Below are 25,306 nucleotides of genomic sequence, written 5' to 3'. Positions count from 1 at the left end.
TGCAAGCATGTTGTTTCCCCAGGTTTGAGCTCCAACCTACTCAGCCCTGAATGTGCTCATAAAATAAGATCAATTAAGGCAATGTATGAAAAATAAAACACAATTTTAGTCATTTATTTGTTTTTCATTGAAACAGAGAGCTTCATTGTTGACACATCGACACCATAAAGTGGATATATTTCATTCAGGATATTATAATTCATTGTGCTCTGAGAGGAGTTTGTTCTTCATGCTTTATGATATTAAGCCTGTGACGAGAGACTCTGACCAATCACAGGTCTCCAAAGAGAGGACACTGTTCCTATTGGCTGTTTTACAAATATGACTGGATCAATGTCCCTTCAGATGGTGGAAAGCCCGATTCAGTGGCAGAAAGTCCTGCAGGAAAAGTTGTTATTTCAGCATCTGCAACAATTAACAATTTCCTACACTGCAAAGCGATTTAAGAAAAGGAAGATGGACAAATCCAAAGTCAGACAATAAATTGAATGAAACTCTTGTCAATACTGACAGAGCAGACTGAGACAACTTTACAATGAAAGCAGGGATATAAAACAGCTGCATGTGTCTGTTCTTGTCTGGAGTGAGGACATTAAGACTCAGCTGTTTTGTTTATAATTTTGTTGTTTTTTCGTATTTGTTAATTTTTTGCTCCTTTTCTAAATTTGCTTTAAACACAAGTTCATAGGAAAAATAAATGAAGCACATTATTTCCGAAAATACAAACCTCTACACCGTAAATCATGTTAAGTTCATTTGATGTAGAAACATGAGTTATTCTGCTGCCTTAAAGTGAATTAACTGCACTTTGACTGATTAGATAGATAGATAGATAGATAGATAGATAGATAGATAGATAGATAGATAGATAGATAGATAGATAGATAGATAGATAGATACTTTATTCACCCTCTTGTGGAAATTAAAGGTATCCAGTAGCTCACACATTCTGGAAAGACAAAGAAACCAATATACAAAAGAATGTACAATAAATGTGTCATGCTGGTCAGAGAAATAAGGTGCCAAAACTGCTGATATTTGCAATAAAGGTGCAAAATCACTGGTATTTACAATAGAAAGGACTATTAAAAGCTAGAATAATACAATAAGCATAAATGGTTCATGTTTATAAGGCCTAAAGTGGTCTTTAAAAAATATCTAAAACTGTTCAAAAGCTTGGGGTCACCCAGACAATTTTGTGTTTCCATGAAAACTCACACGTTTATTCATGTGCTAACATAATTGCACAAGGGTTTTATAATCATCAATTAGCCTTTCAACATGATTAGCTAACACAATGTAGCATTAGAACACAGGAGTGATGGTTGCTGGAAATGTTCCTCTGTACCCCTATGGAGATATTCCATTAAAAATCAGCTGTTTCCAGCTAGAATATTCATTTACCACATTAACAATGTCTAGACTGGATTTCTGATTCATTTAATGTTATCTTCATTGAAAAAAGACTGCTTATCTTTCAAATATAAGGGCATTTCGAAGTGACTCCAAACTTTTGAACAGAAATGTACAATATAGGTTCAGTTAACTTAAAATAGGCAAAACATACTAACATCAAGTAATCTAGAAAAGAATGATTTAAAGGGTAGATTCAGATAGAGTGCTACTACAAAAGGCCACAGTAAGTTTATATTCTAACAAATTTACAGTAAATTATTTGTTACTGAAACCAGCTGACATGTAGAGAATGTTTCTGGACCAAACTGGATGCGTTTATCTCCTCAAAAACTCCCCCTTTGATCATTTTAAGGGTTAATTCATGCCCGTGGGATTCAGAATGTGAGCAAACGATCAGTGCTTTGTTCGTGAGAGAGTGAGACGTCGTTGTCAATAGACGATCTGTGGAGGACTCAGACAGCGTGCTTAACCGTGACCGAGAGAGAGAGAGAGGGAGGAGGGGGGAGAGAAAAGGCGTTTCCACGTTTCAGCAGCCGGTTCCAGAGCAGCGGAGAGCGGAGCAGCGGACACAACGGAGGAATCACGACCCGAAGCCCGCATTCCTGCTTTATTCTCCCCAAACTGTGACTGACAGCTCGTGCAGCCCGTGTCCCCTTCGCGGCCGCGTTGTTTCCCACGCTGATGAAACACGTTCATCACTGAGCAGAAGTGAACCCACCAAGAGACCGACGAGGTGGACTTTTTTTTTCCTCCCCTTCTTTTTCTTCTGCTCCCCCTGCGCCGTCTTCTTTCTCCAGATTCCCACAGAGCTGATTTCTGTGAGGTTTAGAGGAAATAATCTCCCCGCAGACCTCCATCTCTCTCCTCAGTCTGTAGCTGACTCATTTTGACCGGGGTGAGTACATCCCTCTAAACTCTCCCCTCTTCTAATTTTTTTTTTTTTTTTAGTCTTCCCATTTCGTTTTCATTTTTCTGGGCATCTTTGCTTTAAGACCCATTTCCCCGGAGTGTCTCTCATTCATTGCCCGCCTCCCCCATTCATGGATATGGATAATTTCTCTCCTTGCATACCGTTACATGGAGACCACTTTACAGCCTGCCTGTAAAATATAACTTCTCATGCTTCTTTTGGTTTCACATTCGGGGGAAAAGCTAATAAATGATGCGTTCAGAGCCCCTACGGGTATATAAGTTAAATAGGCCAATCAAATTCATTTATTTGGAGACACTTTACTCTCTCTCTAAAAACATGATTTGTAAATAGATTAAATGTTCAAAATGAGGTTTGGGAACACTTTTTTTTGTATCTGTAAAACATCCTGAAAGGAGTGAGGTATGAGAAGTGAGCAATGCCTTGTTTACTTGACACATCTTAGTCATGAACTTGACTTTTAAGTGGCAAAGCGGTGAATTTTCCATTCTCAAGAGGGCCTTTAACACACCAATAATCAACCTAATTGGATTGGGTTTAGTTCTGCTGCCTGACATCCCCACAGAGCTGCACCAGAGGCAGCATTCAGTGATGTCTGCCGAATCGCAACGTTGTAAAAGCTTATAGGGGATCTGTGTTTGTAAGGATCACCGCAGCTGTTTTTGGGATATTCGGCCTCTATAGCGACACACGCTGACCCCTGGTGACCGTCTGTGACAGTCCTGGCTGAGAGTGTGTGTGAGCGGCCGGGGAAGGGTCGGTCTTTTATGAATGGATGCGTCTGCACAGTGTGTGTTTGCTCGGAGGGGGTGGAGGACACTAGAACTCCTCATCTCACCTCATATCCCCACACTGTGTCTGCGTTTTCATCTCTTGATAGTGTCATGAGAGAAATATTATGACAGTTTAGTTTAGGCCTGAAGCGATTTTTGCTCAAAGTCAAAGCAGTTAAAGGCAATAGCTTTTGTTTAAAGTGCAGCGTTTATGGCACAAAGAGGCATTAACCCTCGTGTTGGCTTCAGATCCTGTCCTCTAAAATAGAGCAGCTTAATTTTCAACCAAAAATCTATTTCACATGAAGAAAAAACCTGTCCTGCATCACATGCTTTGTGAATATCTGGGTTTTTTGCTCTTCAGAGGGCAGAAAGACTGTATTTAATCAGTGGGCACCACTCGTTTTTATTACATCACGCATATTATAACCATTTTCTTTACTAAAGTAGAGGTTTACTATCACTATTATTGCTGCTAAAGGTACTGCATAGGTGTAAACATTATTTGTTTAGCAAGAGATAGTACTTCTAAATCCTAAGAAAGTACCAGAAATGTGCAGAAAGTAGCTTTAAATGCATTTTTGAAGGGAAACAACAGTGTGCTGTATACTGTACAATGGAAAACTACAAAACTCAACTACAAAATACTAGCAACAAGGTGCATAACCTACAACAATAATAGGAATATAATCAAATAATAGATGCAAAACAAAAACACGAAGAACGTATTTAGCTATAATTAGCATATAGGACAGCATACAAGTGTGTGTGCATGGACTTTTGCAAATGTATTTCTCAAAAGACAAAACTTGAAAGAAACACAAGGAGCACATTGTACTGTTTTGTACTGTTTTCAGCTTAACAGCTTCTGTTTTTAGTGAGTTCAAATGCAGAAGAACCAATATTGGCACAGCATATAAATAGCCAATGAGACTGTGATTATTTTAATTTACATGTTTTACAGTTTTTAGAGCTTCGTTCAGATTTAAGTAAATTTTCTAGATACTGATGTTGATTTTTTTTAATTTATTTGAACCAACATTTCAAAAGCAACAAATCCCTAGTTGATGTTTCTATTTAATCCTCTGACCTCCAAGTAGTTTCTGATTTTTTGTTGTTTTTCCACTGCAGTATAAAGTCCTGTACCTCTGTGGAAACAGTACAACCATGACTAGATACAGAGAGAACTCAGAAATGTATGTAAGAACGTTGAATTTATGAGGTTATTTATTTTATAACAGCATTTTTCCAAGTTCCAACAGGTATTAACAATACTGGGGGAAATGGTGCCTCTACATACTATAGATATTTTACTACTGTCTCCTACCTGGTATGTTTAAGCACAGCCTGCAGTTCAGCCTAGTTCAGCTGAAAATTCTCTCAATTTTAGTGAAGTCACTGTTGGTCACAGATGATTCTGTAATGGCTTCTCTGTTGTGCCAAGAAATGTAAAATTTTATGTTTTTACAGAATCTGCTTTGACCAAGCAATTTATTTTTAGCAATTTATTTTTACATTTTGCGGAACTGTCACCATTTTAAGCTTATGTTTCCCATCCAAACATCACATCACAGATGAGTAGTTCGAAGACAGACAGTTCCAAACCCAATGATTCTTTCTGTTTTTATAGTTTCTGTCTATGTTGAATGGTGTCATTTTAGCAATTTTGTAAAAACAATGTTGACAAGTTTAGTGGTTAAGAGGGTTTAAAATGACGTGAAAAGTGATTTTCAGCCGTCAGAGTCATTGCAAAATTCATTTTCTGTTGAGCTTCTTGTAGCTTCAGTTCTAATTTGAAGCAATTTGTGGGCCGTGCATGTGTTTAATCTCTATCCATCCGTTGCATCCAGACCCCATCTGACTCATGCACAGTGCTGAAGAGAGAGTGACGCTTGTACAGCATGACAGCTGTCAGTCCATTTCCTGTGAGGCTGCGTTCCTCTCATATTATCCTCCAACAGCGTGCATTCTTTACAAGCTGCAGAGCGTTCCCATGCAGTGATTATGTGCACGCTTTTCTGCCTTTCCGAGGACATTCTGACTTTGATAAGAAGCTATAATTTCAGGTTAAATGTCTAAAGCGAGGGTCCTTACAAGTATACAAGTACAAGCTCGTCTGTGTGAGCCTTGACTCAGCTTTTTGGGAGCTGGTCTCCTCTGTGATATAAATCGATCCGTCTTCTTGGACGGAGAGAGAGGAGAAAAAAACCGGGCAGTGCAGCAGAATTGTGCTTCCTCTCTCGGGTTCACTTCCTCCGTGTGTGTGTCGGTGGTGTCGGTTGTCCTCCGCTGCCGCCAGGGGAATGTTTGTGGTTGACTGTTTGCAGGCGCTGAGTCAAACACAGTATTCAGGAAGCTCAGTGTTAAACTGGTGGAACTTGAAACAATCAAAACATGCCTCTTTTTTTTTTTTTTTTTTATTCATAGACTTTCACGACTTCCATGTGAGCAAGCTGTTTGTTGTCACACATTTCAGCAGATAATAGCACAGAGAGTAATGCTCCCAATCACGTCACCATTAACTTAAGTAACAAATTACAGCTTCTGCTCTCAGCTTAACAAGCGAAACGCTGAAAGAATGTGTTATTTTTAGTGCGAAAGGAACACGATGAAACCCATACATTCACTCTGTTTTACCCAAAATGAAAGTCCGGTGTTGAGTTTGGTTACTTCTGCAACCGCAAGAAATGAGGAATCGAACCTTTGCTCAGACAAAAGTAGACTCACTAACATCAGATCTGTTTCCTCTCACCCCACTTTTGGTTTCATGTGCTTTGAAACACCAGACTGCAGCATCCTGTGAGGGATGTTAATCATTATTCATTGATCAGTTAGCACTCTCTTTGTTCTGGTTTTATGTTTCAAGCAGTTTAATTGGAATTTAAGCACTAAAAATGCCAATAGTAGGTGATGGGTAACTCACTTTTTTCACTTTTTAGTCATCGATACAGCATTTATAAACTACTTTATTTGCCTTAAATTTCTCGTTATTCCCATTATTAAAAGTATGAACAATAATGGGAAGAAAAAGACGGGAAAAAGCAGCTGTTTCCTGCTTTCAGAACCACAGAGGGTTTTGTTTTATGGCAGTTGGCATCGAAGAGTTTATCTGGTTTTTGCGTTAAAGTAAGTAAATGTTGCGACCGTCATGGCACAAACAGCTTGCATGCAGGTCTTTGTTAAAATCAGTGAGTTATTCATCCCCATGCATGAATCATACATCCATTATAGCCTAATTTTGTGCGTCATCTATGATGATGAAATATCAAAAAATTTCAATGCATTGCAAAATTGTTTATTTTTTTTTTCATGGCAAAAGTGAGCCATCCACTTATTTTCTCTGAACTTGACTAATGTAGCTTCCCCATTTCTGGCACAGACCGAAAGTCACTCTCTTGCCTCCAACTTGTTCAGAACTAGGCATCTTACTGGTTTTTATCAGAAACATCTTTTGTTGGTTACTTTTTAAAGCACTTATGGCCGTTCCAAAGTGGAGACTTTAACTCAAATCCATATTTGCAGACTTGCTTTTAAGTGATGTCGTGTTTTATTGTATACTAAAGTTTTAATTGCTTTTATCATTTTAATCGTGTGTATTACCATTGACATATTGCATTTTGTATTTAACTATAACTCCTGATTCCCCTTCCATGAAACTTTACATATTTTCCCCTGGCTGCCTTGGCTAAAGATAAATGTCAACTATCATAATGTCAAAAAGGGCCCAGATTTAAACATTTTATATGAAAAAAGCTTTGGATTTAGTTTTCGTATGAGTTCACAAGTTTTATTTTCACCCAACCATAGCTCTCTATTTTGTTCTTTTGTTTCAAGCAGCAGAATTTAGTCACTAAACTTACAATAACAAATGTTGTCAGTGGAAAAGTGTCTGAATAAGCCATTATATCAGTGTTCATCATTGCATTGTGCCAAGCTTTAACTATTTGACAGTTATAGTTTATGATTATAGGATAATGCTGATAATGCAAACAGCTTTTCATGCAGAAAAATGCCAGTGAAGTGTACGATGTTGCCAGTTTTTGCGACCGTCAAAAATTTTACGAAATAGATATTTAATGGATAAATTAATGTATAGTGGGCTGGTGTATGATAGTCTGGGATGGTGAACGATATACAATGTTAAGATACAGTGCGCTCTATCACAAGCATGCAAGCTTTCCACATAATATTTTGAATACTATCGGGATTAATTATTTTACTAAATTGGTGGAAACCGCCACCAGTCTGGCAACCCTGCGCAACTGCGTCACACCGACGCTAAAGTTTGGCTACGTTTCGTGCTAGCTAGCTTGGAGGACGGTGAAAATAGAGCGATTTTAATCAAATAAATACTCAAAACGGGTCGACAAAAACAAAATGACTCGACGACGGAGGGAAATGGAGAGTTTGAGCCTCAAGGAAACCGAAAAATTTAACACGAACACGACGGAAAGAGGCGACTAGCGGCCTAGCAGCAGGTGTTCCAGTTAAAACCGAGCGAAGCGACGTGAGCAAGAAAAATGGACAGACTTGAGTTTTATTTGTCCTCCACGGATACAAAACTCATTGAAACTTATTGACAAAGGAGCGAACTACTAATAAAACGCGGAGAAAGTAAAATAAATGATTCCAGTGTTAAGGTAAGACTGCTTTAAGTAGGATTGTATTGGCTGCTTTACGTGCGGTGGAAACGGTAATTAGTAGGTGAACCCGCTTCATGGCTGAGGAGGTTTTTATTGTTCTAGTGGTTCTTCTGTTGACTTTTTCCAACCAGCGTGGCTTCAGTGGAAGAAATGGTGACGTTTTAGTTGTATTTTAATCTGATAGAGACGAGGCAGTTTAATGTAATTCCAATGTAACGCTAATTTCAGCGGTTCTTCAGACCAGCTAATTAATCACACCTGGGCGGTGATTTGCCTTAAGGCTACTGTCTGCAGCGCCAATTATTCTGAGATTCTCCCCAAAAAAGAAAAGAAAAGTGTGTTTTAACTGTCATCCCCCCCCCCCAACAATTTACTGTCATTTTTTCAAATTTTTCTGTTTCACGAGATTACAGATGACATTCAGTAAAATTGCAGAAAGCCACGCCTTAGCTATAACAACAAAAACCCTAAAACTGTATGCAGCATCCGTGTCAAAAATCTGCATTTTTACAAATGATAATATTTTTCTTTCGTGTTTACTTTTAAAAAAATGTATAAAATATATGTCTATAAAATATATTAAATAATACTTTTTCTTAGTTCTATTAAATCAGACAAAATCTCATTATTTTACAGATATTTGCCATTATTTGGAAGGAAAGTAGTAAATGTATTTTTACCAACTGTTATTTTACAGTTTTCCCTGTTAAATTGTACATAATATTTAGGAAAGCCACAGGGAAACATATATATTTACATGTTGACTGTTTTGTAAAAAGGACAAAGCTGTACATATTGTTGATATCAAACATTTACAAAACCTGGAATAAACATGTACAACAAATACCCTCATACGGTAAAAATACCGGGAAGAAAAGTGGTGGCTCCACAGTCCATAGATATTTTACTAGCTACATTTTTATATGGTTTCCGTACTTGTTCCCCTGTAAATATGGTTTTCAGTTCAGCCAAAAATGCTCTGAATTTTTGTCTTGTGGTTGTTGGTTGCAGCTGAGTCCCCACTGGCTTCTGTGTTAAGCTGAGGAGTGCAGATTTGTATTTTTTTTTTTTTTTGCAGATTTTGTTGGAGCAAATGGTTAATTCATGGTGAACTTTGAAATGAGGCGTCAAGAATAACGTGATTTTCATATAATGTCATGTTTTTAAGCTGGGATTTGGTTAAGTTTCCCAACAGAAAAGCACAGATGATTAGTTCTTGGAGCATCTACATTAATTGTGATACCTAAAAAATATGTAGGTATAATTATCTGAGAATAGCTACAGCTCTGCTTTGCTTTTTAGGCAGTGTTATTATTTAACTGATGTTTTCCAGAGTTGACCCCCGACTGACTAAATTTAGATCTACAATGTGGTAATTTGTAGTTGCCTTCAACTAAACCTAAGTAACAAAGTAAATAGAAATAATTGCTTGATTTTTGGTGTGGTTTGTGCTCAGAAAGAAGCTGGTCAGGACATTTATACGGACATGTTGTTAAATATTTTTCCTTTAACGAAAAATTTCATTGCATAAAATTTTATTGTTATTAAATTATATTGTTCTTAGCCATATTCAAATTTCAATAATATTTTGTTCAGGCCTGTACTTAACATGCGTGCAGTTGCTGTGTTGTCTTTAGATATATATGGAATCTTGATAAAATCCCACAAAGCGAAGTAAGTATCTTGTTTCAGATCGTGACATTGATGCCACTGAACAGGCTGTAGGTACATTGTTTTCACAGCTTGATTGCAAAAATATGTAGGATATCTGCTTTAGATTATCATGAAAATCTAGTTTAACCCCCATTATCAGAGACATGAATGACACTGACAGCAGCGACGTCCGATATGTAATAAAACCAACCCAATCTGACAACAATGCATGTCAACACAGCTCACTGGGTAATTAAGATCACATCATGCTGTAAACCAATACAAGTGTGTGTGGTCCCAAATTGTCGACTTGGATGTCGTGGAAAAACAAGCCGTGTTTGTTAGCGAGGCAGCCTCGGTGTCAGTGGAAGGATCGCTTCCTGCAGCGGTGGATCCTCTGACATGCCTCCTGGCACACAGAGGGAATGGATATTTCACTGTCAGACTACCTCTACCTTTTGTTTCCCATGCCCCCCCCCCTCCACCTGCTGCACTTGTTTATTTTGACCATGTGCACTCTGAGCTCCCAGGAAGCTATGAGTTACAGCGAGTCAGTGTCATTATGGCAGTTACATCACTGTCTGTAATCTGCACTACGGTTGCCCGTGTGCATCGTCCTGCAGCCCGTGTTCTGTGGTATCCATTTACAGATTAAACTGTTGTAGCAGATGCTGCTTTCTAACTGCACAGGAGAATGTTTCTGAAGTAAACGGACTACACATGGTAGTCATGAAGCGAGCAAATGTACTCAGAATATGCAGCAAAATTTTCAGAGGAATCCTGCAGCCCAGAACCAAACTGTGTTATAGTTGATGGAGAGAAATGTGACATTAAGGAATAGTCTTACATTATATTCAGGCAAGGATTAAATGAAGCTTTAAAGCAGCACAACAAGGCTGATCTAGTGAATTATGCAATTCTTTTCTACTTGTTGAAGACATAAATCCTTGACATATAAGGCACTAATTTTATTTTCCATTGAGCCTAGCTGGGTTTCAAAGGGCTGATGCTTAGACATCAACAATTTTAATTATCAAATGAAGCCCCTGAGCTGAATCACTGCACTTTTTTTAACTGAGTCATTGCTCACTTGTTTCTGTTCACTGCCATTTCTTTTAGCATACCCCCTCTGCTGTTCAGCTTGATTGACTTTTTGTCCCGACTACATAGGAACCTGATGTTTCACATCACAAACAATGACCATAAACATCAATGTAAAACCTAAGGATTTACATGTTGAGCATGCTCTGCAGATGACATAACACATTTGTCATTATTTTAGGTAAGACATATTGAAACAATTGGAAGAAAATAATAACCTATATAATAGGGCTGCACAATTATGGCCGAAATAATAATTATGAATATTTTGATCAGTATTAAAATCATGATTAATTATCAGATTTATTCCTTGATTTTAGGGACAAATTATTTATGCATATTTGGAAAATTTTCTGCTACATTCCTGCTAATGTACAAATCTTTGTATTAAAATAACACTTAAAATTGGTTCTTCATTCTCTGAATTCAGTGCTCCTCCTAGAGACAAAATAGCTTAAAAAGCAGCTCACTTGTTAAACTACTGTTTGGTAAACATGGCAGTTTACTGCTGTTACCTAAACGCCTCACACATAGTCTGTGATGTGGATGCTAGCTACGTAGGGCGTGCATTGGCTGTATTCTACGAGTATAGCATTTTGCACGTCAATATCATTGTTGATCTTGTTCATTTAATTGTGGGCAGTCAAGATTATGATTTAATATTCAATTTTAATTGTGAAGCCTTAATATATAGGTACAGTATGTAGTATGTCGAGTCAGGTTGAGCACTAATGTTGTATATGAGGTGTAACACTATAGGAAACACTAATGTGATGTCTCGGTCTCAGTTACTGGGGTCACCAGAAGTGATACAGCCAACAGGACTGAGTAGGTGTGGGCTAGAGTGAGACCAGCACCCAGAGCCAACCTTACCGCCCCCACTGCTTTAAAAATGTCTGTAGCAAACACTGTTTATTGTGTTACTCTTGCCTTCAGCACTGGATGCTCTGCTCTTTGGCAAACCTTGAAGGAGAATACTGTATTTCCTGTTACATCAGCAGATGTAATCTGTTTTTATTACCAACTCAGGTATCTTATATTCTAGATACATTATAGATGATCCTGTTAGATGAGTTTTGTGATTTAAATCCACCCACTAGCATACAGTACATGAATATGTACCATTTCATTTGCAGGTTAATGTAGTTGGTAGATGATTATGTTGATGTTTACTTTGGAAATTGGCATTAAAAACCATGTATGTTTGAGGAAATGAGCAGGCTGTCTCAGTGTATTATGCATTTAACCTGAAGGAGACATTTACCTCGATACAGCAGTTGTATATCTGAAGCATGTGCAATGATTTATTTTAAATTCCCCAATGCTACAGAGGTTAAGCCTTTTTCTTTCAGGCTGTAGCCACCACATACACCAAAAAAAAAAAAAAAAAACCATTACAGATTAAATCCCTCCAGCAACTGCTTGGTTGCGTGGTCTGTTGGTTGCTGTGCTACAAGTGACGCCTACACCAGTAAAAAGCTACTTTTTCATGCGTGCTTTCACTTTTGACGCCGCTCATCTGTATTGTCGACATTGCTGCATGTTGTAAGTGAATCTGTACAAATGCAAAACTGCAGTTTTCAAATTTCTTCTTTTGGGGTCGAGCAGCAGCATGGCAGCAAGGTAGCAAGGATTTATAAAGGTGTGATTTCGGCATGGTTGTGTGCTAAACTAGAGTGATTTTGTTGATTTTAGACACAAGACGGGTGTTGCCTGCTTGAACACAGCTGTGGAAGTGTTTCATAAGCCCAATCTGTCTGGCTGGCAGTGTTTCACAGTAGCCACAATAATGGATGAAATGATCCCCACACACACTACACCTAAGCCTACACAGACGGGCAGAGCCAAACAAACAGCAACAGATTGACTGAAACGCACACATGCGCAAACACGTGGGCATGCACAAACATTCTCTTTTGCTCTGTTTTATATGTACATACGCATACACACACTTGATGTAGGCCATTCCCCTTCGTCCATGTGTGTAATCTACTCTAGTGCTTGACTCTGAATGAAACACCTCTGTGGGTGTGATTGGATTTGATAAGACTCTATTCGATTGAAGCAGGAGGAAGGAGAGGGAGCTGACTACAGTTCTGTGTGTTTGTGTATGTGTGTGTTTGTGTGTGTGTCTTTCAGGTGTTACAGGATATGCTGTCAAAGGTCACCTCAAGCGTTGACTCTGTTTCTGTCTGCCTGTCTCTCTCTCTCTCTCTCTCTCTCTCTCTCACTCACATCAGCATTAATCATCAAATTGACAAAAAAAAAAAAGTCCCAGCATCCAAATGTTTCTCCCTTGCCTGTCAGTATGTGCATTAGTCTAAATGCGTGTTTGATCGCACCAACCTCTCTGCCACCTCCAGAGCACCATAGCACTCTTCGATCAAAGTTGGAGTCAAGTAGGAAACATTATGACACTGAATGTACTGTAGCCAGCTGCTCAGCAAAAGCCCTGGAGTCCCTGTTAGTGCTGTCGAGCTCATGCATGTCACATGGTGTTCTCATCTACACAGACTGTGATCACACACAGAAGCACAGTAATTTTACAAAGCAAAGGAAAACCAATAAAATAAGCCAACACAATGTATTCAGGTGCTTGTAGCAAACAGCAGCTGAGTACAGTACACTGAGTTTCATGCCATTTCCATTGTATTAATTGCATTGCCCTGTGAATCCTGGCAGTTTCTCCTGTTTTTACTGCAATGTAAAGTCTAGCACCTCTATGGAAGCAGCACTTCCATTGTAGGGTGTGAGTGCAATGCAACAGAAATCACTGTCCGAGCGAAGCGCCGAACACGGATGGATGTCTGCATCGTGCATGTATAGTGTATGCATATATTATATATGCACGATGCGACGCGGACATCCACGTCTACGATACAGCGCGGACATCCCTGCGTATCGTGCATATATAGTACATGTACGATGCAGCGCGAATGTCCGTCTGTGTTCCGCGCTCCACTGGGACGGTGATCTCAGTTGCATTGTGCGCTCACTTCCACTTTTGATGACGTGTCGTGCTCACACAATTCATCGATTCATCGTTAGTTGCAACCCTACTCCATTGTCAGTAGTAGAGAGATCTAAATCAGAAATTATTTCTAGAAAGTTATGCCATAAGTCATTAAAAAAAATTAGATTTTTTTAAAAAAGATTTTCCAAAAAATTAAAAACCTGAAGTCAACTTGTGCACCATTTTTCCAAGTGCAGACAGAAGTTACCAAAATAGAGACTGCAAAGCATCAATATTTAACTACTTACATTTCTAATTTGTTTCCATACTTGCCCTCTAATCTCCTCTGTGAAAACACAGCCTGCAATTCAGCTAAAAAAGTCTCAGAATTTTTGTTGTGTGGCTTATTGCCTTACGATTGCACCAAGTTCTGCAGAAAATTTTGCTTTTTACAGACTCTGCTTTGAGGAAATGTAAAGATTTTTGGCAAATTTTTATATGAGACATGTATAATAAAGTGATTTTGATGAAAGGTTATGATTTTAAGCTTAGATTTGGTTAATTTCCACTCCAAATCGCACATGATTACTCTAGACACTGGAATGTTTTTTTTTTATTATTTATTATTTACAGTTTTTAACTCTGATAAATGGTGTCACTTTGGTGACTTTTAAAATAGTTATTCAGCAGGTTCAGAGGGTTAATATAGCGGAGGTAGTTGTTCATAGAGAGGGCTACCACAATGTGACCAAAAATCTGCGAGGGGCAACTAAACATTGTTATTGGTTACGCTGGCTTGACATTTAGCAGGTCTGCCTCTGTGTGTGTAGCATTATTATTTTCCACCAGCATTCTGCTCGATTATACCTCACCACTGTGCACAGTACTTTGACTCACAGATATTTCTGCAGTTTATGGCTGACCCATGAAGCTGTCACTGACTGTAGTTTGGCATTCGACTGTAGCTTCACAGTGTTTTGTGTAGACACTAGTACTACATGTATAAGTGAGAGTTGTTCATGCTGGTTTAGTTAAGTTTTTTTGTTTGTTTACCAATTACTTTATTAGAGACAATAGTGAACGACAAAGTGTATCTTTTTTAATGTTTTAATGTCTTTTATCTCCTTTTTGGTGTGGTTACATTCTGGTATTTACTAACTTGCAGTGCTCTGGCTGTCGCCTGCTGTCATACACTATTATCCCAGCTCATTTGATACGCTAGTTGTAAACAATGTTGATGCTGATACCAAGCCTGAGCGACACGTTGTGGGTCGTCGGGTCACTGCCGGTTTAGGAAGGGGTCAGCAGATTGCTTCATTTGAGAGGAGTATGCCAGTATCCCCCAGTAATTATGAATGCAATGTTGACCAGCCAGTTACAAACCCACCACTAGTCCCTCCTGCTACCTCCACTGCCATTGTCCATTCTCAGGGCATTTGTCCTGTTCTCCTGTGGGAGAGGACTGAAGCGAAAAGCCACATGGTTTTCTTATGGACACTTTGCAACCAAAATAAAAAGTTAGTGTGGAACTCTGATAGAGACTATTTATTTGCTTTAAAAAAAAGTAGCTCAGAAGGAAACTGTTGTAGCTGCGTTAATGGTGCAGATCGATGATGCTGCATCTAATAAGAACATTTTTGAACTTGCAATACCTGCATGGATGAACAAAGGTTTGGGTTTAGGTTTGTGCCTATTCTAATAACTCAAAAATTACCTTGATTGGCGCCAACATCCCAGTGGATAAATGTATTTTTGCAATATGTCAAACTCTTCATTTCAGCACGAGATTTCAGAGTTACCATATAACTGACAAAAACAGCAACCAAATCATTCACTGTTTTTCAGAACTGCTGTCATTCATCATTAGAAATAACTCAAATCATACCTCAAACTGAAACTAAAAAGGGAGGGACACCCTATGATAACCCTGTTGGGTGTGTGAATCTGTGTTTGTGTGCACGACAAACGGCTAACTTTTTGGTCAGTTTCTGTTTTTGTCTTGCGACAGACGAGTTGTCAGCCTGTGGCGCCATGGAAAAGCTGGCAGTGCCCGTTGGGGGGTCTGGTGTGTTTGCGCTTCTTCATCTGCTCGTTGGATGATGATGGATTTTTGTATGTGTGTCTGTGTATGATGAATAAGCTCGTGGTGTGGGTGGAAAGTACGGGTCTGTAACAGTTGCTCTGATGAGCCATGAGTGCCTTGATGAAACACATATTTGTTGCTGTGGTGATTCAGCACCGTGGCCGCTTTTGTTTTTTGTTTGTGCCGCCCTGAGTTGGACCTGAACAGGACAAAATGTTGTCTTTATCTACATTGTTAGCTTTTTAAATACATGCTTTATTTTAAAATTCCTCTGAAAGCCAAAGGTCTGTTTTTTCCGTCTGATGAAGAACGTTCGCTTCCTGAATTCATCAGTTAAACGTCTGAACGTGTCTGTGAAAGCCTTAATGTTATTACCTCCATTACCTTGTCTACTGTCCTGTGTATTCAGTAGTGTGTGTTCATGTTCATGTACTGTTGTGTAGTTGAAAAAGCCTCGGGAATCAGGTTAACCTCCATGCCACAGAGATGAAAAATTCGCAAAGCACATGCAGACTAGTACACACACGAAGCTTCTCTCCGCTTCGGCTCAAACTGATAAAATGCGATGCAGGCGTCAAACTTGTTCCGTGTATGTTGTTTATATAACCCTCTGGGGACCTGTGTACCCACCTAGTGCTTGAGGTATTGCGGCTTGCACTAATGCATTGTACCATTATGCAGAGACCCGACTAGAGGCTTTTATGTAATACCTTTTCAGAGTTTTTGGAGGAACTAAACAAGAGGTGGGCAACAAGCAGCCCACAAGCCACATCTGCCCTTGTTTAATTTCAGTCTGGTCCCACATCTGTTTCTGCTGTTGTAGCACCAGTTTCAGCAATTAAGGAACATCTTCTCATTTTTGACATTTTGTACTATTGTCAAAGAATCATTATTCTTTTTTCATGAAAACTGAAAGAGTCCCTCTGTCTGTACATTCAAAATAGTAAGCACTAGTTTCTCCTTCGTTTAACCTCTGAGGCCTTTTACCTTTGATTACATGTGCAGCCTTGCACAAATGTCGCTCTAAAATCTCATTCAAGTGAGAATCCTTCTTGTTTGTTCTCTCCAGGTAAAACTTCAGTTAGATTAAATTCTTCCCATTAGCTGTTATATAATGTGTTTATCTGTGCAGGAGCAAATCAGCTACAGCATTATGATCACAGATGAATGCTTGAAAGCTAATGTCACCATTATGCAAACAGTATGCACTGTTTATCATAATTTACCTAAAGCAGAAACCTATAAGTTTGAAATTGTAAATGTTTCATTTGAATTTGTGTGGAGTCATTCTAGAAGTATAGGGAAAATGTACAGATATTAACATCTGGACTGAAAGAGGAAAGATACCAGGAAAAGATTGTGTTTTCATGTAGCTACATTCAATGATTTCGTTAATAAAAGTGAGTAGTCTCATTATATAGTTAGTAATATTACACTTAAAATTAAAATAGATATTTTTATGAAAGAAATTCAATTGACCATACATGACCAACAAAACTAGTGTTTTTATTTAGTAGCAGATGCCGTGATGGCATTTGTGTGATTGAAAAAACACATTAGCTTGTTATCCGGTCAATAAGTGACCTGATATTAACGAAACTCAATTACAATAGTCAGTAATTTTGTTTCCAAACAGAAATGGCCCAATGGCTGTTTATTGTTTAGAGCTGTAGTGACTATATAGCTGTCCTCCAACATGTAGTTCAGTATTTGAGAAGACTATCTGACTCACACTCCGTTATTGCAAAAACATTTTAGTTAGCCTTGCGTTGTTGCTCAAATTGTAAGCAGCCTCTTAGCAGTGTTTTAGACAGACTTTGGACAGATGAGGAACTATGGAGCAGGAAAGTCAATTTTACTTCAGCATTAGCAGGAAAGGCAAAGCACAGACAGAATGTTATTGCAGGATCGATGTGAATGAAAGCATCATCAGAATGAGAAAATGAGAAACAAACAATAAATAACCCTGCTGTGATCCTTGTAAAGACCTCACAAAGCATCTCGTCTCACATTAGGAGAACAACAATGTGTAGTAGAGCAAATGGAACTTTAATGGTTGTATTACACAAGCAGTAATTGAATTCAAGCAATCTTCATGATCAAAGTTACATTTCAGCTATATCAATAATTACTGCAAGGAGACAGTGCTGAGCTTTACTGGTTGCTAAGACAGATGGTCTGGTAACCAAGGATCTAATTAGCAATGATTCATAATACTACTACTTACAGTAGTTACAATGTGTTGTAATGATATGGTGGAAAAGAAACCGTTTCACTGTAATTGTGAATACTGCAATGGCTGCATAGTGGCTCTTTATCTAACCATTACACAACAGCACATCAGCCAGCAACTATTTTCCATAGTATTCAAGAGGTAATAATCTGAAATGCTTTCAATAATTATGCATAAGGCAGTGTTTTGTTGGAGTTCTCTTAAATTCTTAATGAACTTTAAATAATATTTAGTCATACAAAGAATGTTACTTAAGAAATGACAATTCAGTCATGAATTTATCTCAGCAAATGCTGGACTGATTGGTATGAAAGTTAATAAAGATTCCTTGACTTTAGAGCTCTCCAGGCTTTTTATCTAGGGCCAGCAACTTAAAGAACTGCTGGCATGGCTGACTGGTTATCTTGTCAAAAACTTGGCCATTTCTATTCAGTCAACAGGTTGCAAGCACAGCATAACCATAAATGCCATGATAGACCAGTTTTGCCATTGAGAACACCCATTTAACTGTGAGTTATTACCTTAATAATGTGGAGTATAAATAGCAGGACTGCATGCTGAGTCCTGCAATGAATTCATCTACAGTCCTGTTATTATAGAGCTCCATAATAGGGCCGTAAAGTGAACAGGCGATGAAGACAGGCAGGTAAAGTACGCCAGTTAGATGTTTCACGTCCCGTCGATGCAGGGTGATGGACTGAATTTCATTTTCTCTGAATTGCACCCATCTTCCTGCCTGGTACCAGTGTGCTTAATCCACTAATGGGGCAATAGAGAGGACTGAGCAATAGAAAGAGAGACAGACAGAGTAATAGAGGAGGACTTGGAGAGAAAGAGAGAGGTGGAGAGGAGGCAGAGTAATCTGAAATTTTGAGTCACGCCTGGAGTCTGAAACATGGACTGAACAACTTGTTTAATCTCTAATGGACTGTTTGGGGACTCCTGCCCATTTGTGTGTGTGTGTGAGAGAGAGACAAAGAGGGGTCAGTGGCTCCAATATAGACAGCCATTCCCAACAGTCCCTGACCATTTGACTCCATGTCCCCGTTAGTGGAAGAGAAGGGGAAGCTGCCATTAAAGATTGCCTCTCCTCTGTGTGTGTGTGCGCCTTGTCGCTTTGCCTCCTTTGGATCAGATGATGGTTGTAACTGACGATGACTCAGACTACCCTCCTTCCCCCTCTCCTTACTCCACCTTCCCCTCATCCTGCTCTCAGTCCTCTCTTTTCTTTCACCTCCTCTTCCTCACTTTCTGGATCTTTTCCTTCCTCCTTCTCTCTGAGATTCAGAGCAGCAGCAGCTCTTGTATTTCCAGTTGCAGTTGCTGTAGACTAAGAATCAGGATATATGTAGATGTGTTTTCTGTTCACAACCTTTTATGTTTTCTAAAATGCTGACAATTCAAGATCAAAAGTAATCTTTAATTAAATAAAGCGCTTTTTACAAGCTAGTGCAGAACTTTGTTAGCTGACAAATGTGTGCTTTTAAATGACTTTCATGGACAACTCAGCAAAAGCATAGTTTACAAATTAGAATAATTCAATGTGTCATTTTTGGGCCATAGAAAGGCCATTATTATGAATTATACCAGTGGAAAATATGAAGAAAATAGCTAAATCCAGCTTTGCTCTTGGTTTTCTGAGGGCTTAGATGCAGAGTTCAGAGGGATGGTCGTGGTTGGTGGTTTCAAATTGTTTATTGGAAATTTTAAGTTATATATAAAATGTTTTCATGTTGTTTTTTGATCTTGATGTATTCTGTATTTACGCTTACTTTATCGATGGCTTGCAACTTGCTTGTAGGCCATCGATTGCAACTATCATACAGAGATGATGGTTTAGAAAATTATCCTATCATCTGTTTGATTAGCCTAATGATGAGCATCTGTCACATACCAATCACACAAACCTTCATCCAAACACTGATTGTTGATTGTCAGATCACTCCTGTCACCAGCTTCCATTTGAGATCAAGTCACCTCTACATTTGCCACTGTCTCAAACTCTCATTATTGTTTGTACATTCAATTTAATGTCGCCTCAATGCCCTTTTCCATTTATTCAGCTTTAGGCATTGTAAAAAAAAATACCCAATGCTGTGCCGAAGCTTTTCTTTTGTTGAGAAAAGCCTGTAAAAATTACCTGCAAGCTTTTAAAGAGTATTTGGATTTAGATTTCAAGGTGTCAGCACAATATTAGTTTTGATATTGAAATTCAGAAGCTTAATAAGTTCACCATGCAGCAGTGTAATATCCTGTTAGATGTGAGGGCTGCTACAGCAGATTAAAGGCAGAGTGCAACATTGTCTAGAAATGTAAATTAGGCCTCTGCCTGCCAACTTGGAGTCCTGTAGAAAAAACAGAGGAATAAAGAGTTGTGGAGTTGTTGTTGTGTGACTCAAGGTCTCAGATGTGCACTTGTGTGTTACGCTGTCGGTGCTTGCAAGGTGGGCAGATGAGAAAAGATTAGAATCCATCAGAAAATACAGGGTAAAAAAAGGAAAGAAGCTATTGAGATGTTCTTACCTTGTGTTAAAGAAATTTACTCCGCTTTAGAAACCTTTCTCTATGTGTGTTATCTCGGTGTAAGACGCAGATCACACCAGTTTTTCAGCATGAAAGAAATCAGGAAGAAGCAGTCTTTTAATAATATGTTCTTGTGTCAGTCAAACAGCTGAAAGAAGAATATAAATACCAACACAGTGGGTTTGAATAACTAGTTATATATTAAAAATACCCTATTAGGACTTTTATTTCTACCCTGCTGTGCTTGTGAAGGAGTAAATCAGCTCTGGTGAAGAATGGAGGCTTTTTGGTTTCTGTCTTTTAAACAGGTCAGAACGGGGCGGAATAATATTCTTACTTTTCGGCGACAAATCCTCTCACACATCGTGGCTCCTCTACCTTTCTTGTTGCAGAGACTGAAAATACAACAAAAGGCAATTTCTCCTCCTCCCACTTCTCCGCTGCTTCCAACTCCTCCACCACCTTTACTTTTCCCTCTTGTCAGACGGTGGAGCCGCATGATTACAGCCGACATTCTTTATGAAGTGTGCTTTATGTAAGGGTGCGCATTAATGTGTAATGTTGCTGTGTGCGAACATGGAGACCATCGTGCATGAAACTTCGTGTTTCTGAGCATGCTCATTCCTGTTTCTGTGTTCAATATGCAGTTGATATGTGTGTCTGCTTTTCTGTACATGCAAGCATTCATGTGGGTTGGTGCAGGCACGGGTGCTCTGGCCTGTTTATCCCTGTGTTTGTGTGTATGTGTGTGTGTGTGCAGCTGTGGCTGTTGTCCACTGTGTGAGGCGAGCTTATGGCATCCTGTTCCTTTTCCTCGCTGGAGCAGAGCCAGCCACAGTGAACTGTGCATTACAGTGGGATACAGCCCCATTATCACTGTGGAGAATGTCCGCATCCGGACCAAGGCCTGCTGTGCAACTGTGCTGTGTGTATTTGTGTGTGCATAGTCAGGTTTGTGTGCGCATTTGTATCTAGCAGAAAAGATTTTCGAAGCTAATTGAGTTGACCAAATGTTATTTAAATTTTGTTCAGTCTTTCACCTAGACAGTGGTGTTTATAGATAATGGTGTGAATATTTGGTTACTTCTGCATGTATCTGCCAATGTTCGTGTGCTTGTGTCATGTTTATGCTCTTGTATTTATATATTTGTGGAGACCAAATGTGTCAGTGGCTGTAAAAGGTTTGTATTGAATGAATAATCAGTAAGTCAATCAAGCTGTTTTGATGCCATAGCCTTACCAAATCTTCAGGACTGTAGTGTTAGATCATAAAACTTTATTCATTGTTGTCCTGTCAGTGCTGACATCAGATCAGAAATGTCATGTCTAGTTTAAGCAGGTATTGACAGATTATGTACACTGTTGTTTAATTTGGAGGACTTGCTGTTCCAATTATTCCAACTCTATCAAGCAATTATAACTTGTCTCTGCTAATGAAGAATTTACATATTTCCCAGCCACTTTCCAACAACAAGCAAAGTGGTTGGGGTCAATGAAAAGCTCTACCAGTTAGAATGTGTGTGTGTTTGGGTCCATGCGGGGCTTCTGCATTGATTATTTAGGCTGTGCATGCAACCAAAATCTGTCATGCGCAACTAGACCTTGTTATTGGTTGCACCAGTGACGTCAGATTTACCACTAATTTTAGGTTTAGTTTTGTCTGAGGTGTGTGTGTTACAGTGACTGAGAGGAAACCGGAGGCTTCTCTGCCTTAGTGTCTACTAATGTCAGTGAGGCTTTTAGGAAACATTTGGTAAATTGTAGCATCTACAGTCTGCAAGTATGGTGTTTAGGTAAATTGTAGCTCCAGAAAATAACCTGGGTTACGCTCTCGCACTCAGAACTCCATGAGTCTCGGCATGCGTACAGGTCCCACTGCACAACTCATGTTTTACCATCTTAAAGTTTCCTGCTTACAGTTATTTACATAATGTGTTAAGAAAATGACCAGTTGTTTAGTAACTGGCAAGAAAGGTAACACTTGAAATGTATTTTAAGTGTTACCTTTGCAGAACAACTGGGGCTGTACTTAAATTGTATGCTGGTGTGCCTTAATGAAAAAATGAGGCGTGCCAGTGCAACATAGTGTACAAGGTTATTCTGGTGCCCTGGGTCCAGACCTTCATCACCTCTGTGCAACAATCATCTCCACCTTGACAAACAAAACAGCAGATTCTGTAAATGCAGCGAGAAACAGGCTGAACAAACCCAGAATTGCAGGCTAACACACTGCATATGCTCGTAAATACCACAGTCCAACAACAGGAGAAACAAACATGCTGTTGAAGTCACAATGTTCACACGTTGCTGTCTGCTGGGAAAAGGTGAGAATGTGGGTTTGTGCAGGTGTCTGTCAAACACAGACTAGAAAACATACAAATACACCTACATGATGCAACAATATGCAGTTGATGAAGGCTAGGATGGTATCAGGAGAAAACCATCCTGTGTTTTGCTGTGCCCCAAACTAAATAAAACTTTTTCGGAAAGACGTCACCTCACTGACATAATAGGTGAACATGTGAGCAAGAAGTTTCTCTCTCTCTCCTGTCTGTCTTTTCCATCTTGTCCAAATGCTGCAGCAGCAAATCTCTAGCTAGCTGTTTCTCCATCTGGAATCAAGCAGGAGCCAAACAGGAACTGATTTTTTTTGTCCTTGTTTTTGTCCAGGCTGCTGCTTGAAGTTATTTATGCAAAGGTACTGTGTGCAAAGTGAGTGGGGTGAGCACCCCGCACCATCAAAGTCAGAGTGGGCCTTTTATCAGCATTGCTTTGCATGTCTGCATAAGTGATTTTGACCCAGTGTGTGTGTGTGTGTGTTACTTGGCCCTGTACTTGTTTTACCTTTGTTTGCATATCACCGAGAGAGAGAAGGAGGAAGTGTAGTGTGGTGGAGGTGCTGGTGTTGTTTGCTGGCTGTACTCTCTTCTATCTGCTACAGTCAAATGTCTTCTGCTGTTTAAATGGCCTCAACAATGGGGATATCAAAGCAAGAATCAAATTACATTTTTTACAGGTTGCCTTTTTTTTCGTATTTTTTGTCTTTTAAATTACTGTCTGACTGGATGGATAGATGGATGGATGGATGGATTCTCATTTCTATTCTCAGAATATAATGTCTGTCAAAATGGACAATAATAACAGTATCAATAGGGCACGAGACTGTTCACAGAAAACAGATTGGAAGATGGTGGAAGTGTCTCAGAAAAAGAGAAAGGGGAGAAAATAGAATGTGTGAGATTATGTGAGGAGCGCAGTGGGAAAAAGAAATGTGACAATGGAGTGGATGAGAGGGAAAGGTGGAGGTGGTCGAGATGTTCATGGGGTAAATGGAGGAAAATAAAGCAACATGTTGAAGGGGAGGTAGTGAAGAAAAGGTGCTGGAGACTGCGAGGATGTGGGAAAAGAAAATGAGAGGAGTGTTTGTGATTTTTGTCAGTGGCACTTGTCTGGGCTCATGTAATCTGAAGGTTTTTTTTCTCCTCGAAGAAAGAAGCAAAAACACAAGTACACAGTTCAAAGTGTCACAGTAGCAAAGTCTTACTTCTATAGATCCACATTGTGTAAACTAGTCATTCACTTTCCCATTGAGAATTACGTGAGACAAAGATTTTTCACAGAAATTACAACAAATTTCCAACTTCAAATGTAGTAAATGGCAAACAGGATGATATTGAAAGTACAAATGAGCAACAAAATGTTTTTTTCTTTTACCTGTAAAGCTCACAAGTGTAGGAGTGACAATTTGTGGTTTTATGGACAGTTACATGCCAGACTATTTCTTGTTCATGCACAATTACCTCTTTGAGTCATGTTCCCTAATTTCCAGTCTTTGTGCTCAACTAAGTTAGCTTTGCAGTGAAAGCAATGGTGTTGTCTTGAGTCCCCACAAGAAATTCGGAGCTTCAAAGCACCTGATTACACCAAATTAGGAGACTAAAATAAGGTAGAAATTAGTTGCAGAATGTAATATGAGAAGACTTGATTTGAAAAGGCCAGAGCTGTATCCAGAACTTCTATGTGAGAATGTGTATAGCTCCATCATTACCCTGTATTTTACCAAAAATTACATTTCAGGTTCTTGTAATTTAGTACCAGAGCTGGAAATATTAAAGGTGGCAGTTCTGAACCTCATTGTACATTTGCATTGTGGTGATATTGATAGCAATGTGCAAAACAACCTTCAGAGCTTTTACATTGTGAAGGCTGAGGGTAGTCAGTCACAGGCCTTGTTCACACCTGACATTAGCATGTGTCTTCAGTGAGCTTACCACAAGTAAACAGCTCTAAGTACATCAGTTCACACCTGGCATTAGAATGAATCTGTACATGCATTTTTGAATCAAGAATCAAGAATCTTTATTGTCATTGTGTTTCCACACAGTGAAATTACGATTGGTGACTCCCAGCTATATATGAAAAATAGAAAAAGGCACACTATGTACAAATAAAATTTAAAAAAATACTTAAAAGATATAAATATGGAAACAGTCTTACTGCACATGAGCAGAAGAAGACACTGCACATACTGTTAATCATTTCCGTTTGCAAAGTGCAAATGGGTTGTTGTTTTTGAAGTGGTTGAAGGCAACAATGCACTTCCTGTGTCTAGTCTGCTTGAAATGTGTAGAAGTAAAATAAGTCAAATCAATACAGACTGTTTGTATTTGTTGGTTGGTGTGTTCCAGGCAAACAAAATCTAAATTTAATGAACTTATTATATATCTCTGGACTTTTTGAAATTTGAGAATGAGTTGGTGCTTCAAGTAACTCAGATTGCCAGTTGCATAGGTTTTTCCACCTTGTGGCCAAGGATGCGTTTATGTAAATACTGCTAAAAGAATGTGGCTATATGTGGTCTGAGCAATCAGATGTCAGTCCGTCCTCACTGAATCTTGGCTGCATTCACTCCTGTACTTGTGGAGCTGTCCACTTGTGATCGGATCACACACCACACATGTTATTCAGGGCAGCTGTCAGATGTGGAAGTAATTGGG

At 39.0% G+C, this 25,306-nt stretch overlaps 1 protein-coding gene across 1 annotated transcript in view; it reads left to right on the top strand.

Annotated features, from left to right (window-relative positions):
* Positions 1–1,927: 1,927 nt before the first annotated feature.
* LOC111576690 (astrocytic phosphoprotein PEA-15) overlaps positions 1,928–25,306 on the top strand; it is a 52,916-nt gene continuing 29,537 nt past the window's right edge. Inside the window, exon 1 of the mRNA XM_023282513.3 lies at positions 1,928–2,311. The gene's annotated coding sequence lies outside the window, so the exon portion shown is untranslated. The remainder of the gene's footprint in view (positions 2,312–25,306) is intronic.

The sequence above is a fragment of the Amphiprion ocellaris genome, chromosome 23, assembly GCF_022539595.1.
Source record: "Amphiprion ocellaris isolate individual 3 ecotype Okinawa chromosome 23, ASM2253959v1, whole genome shotgun sequence".
Lineage (NCBI taxonomy): Eukaryota > Metazoa > Chordata > Actinopteri > Pomacentridae > Amphiprion > Amphiprion ocellaris.
This window is presented reverse-complemented; position numbering and strand designations above follow the sequence as displayed.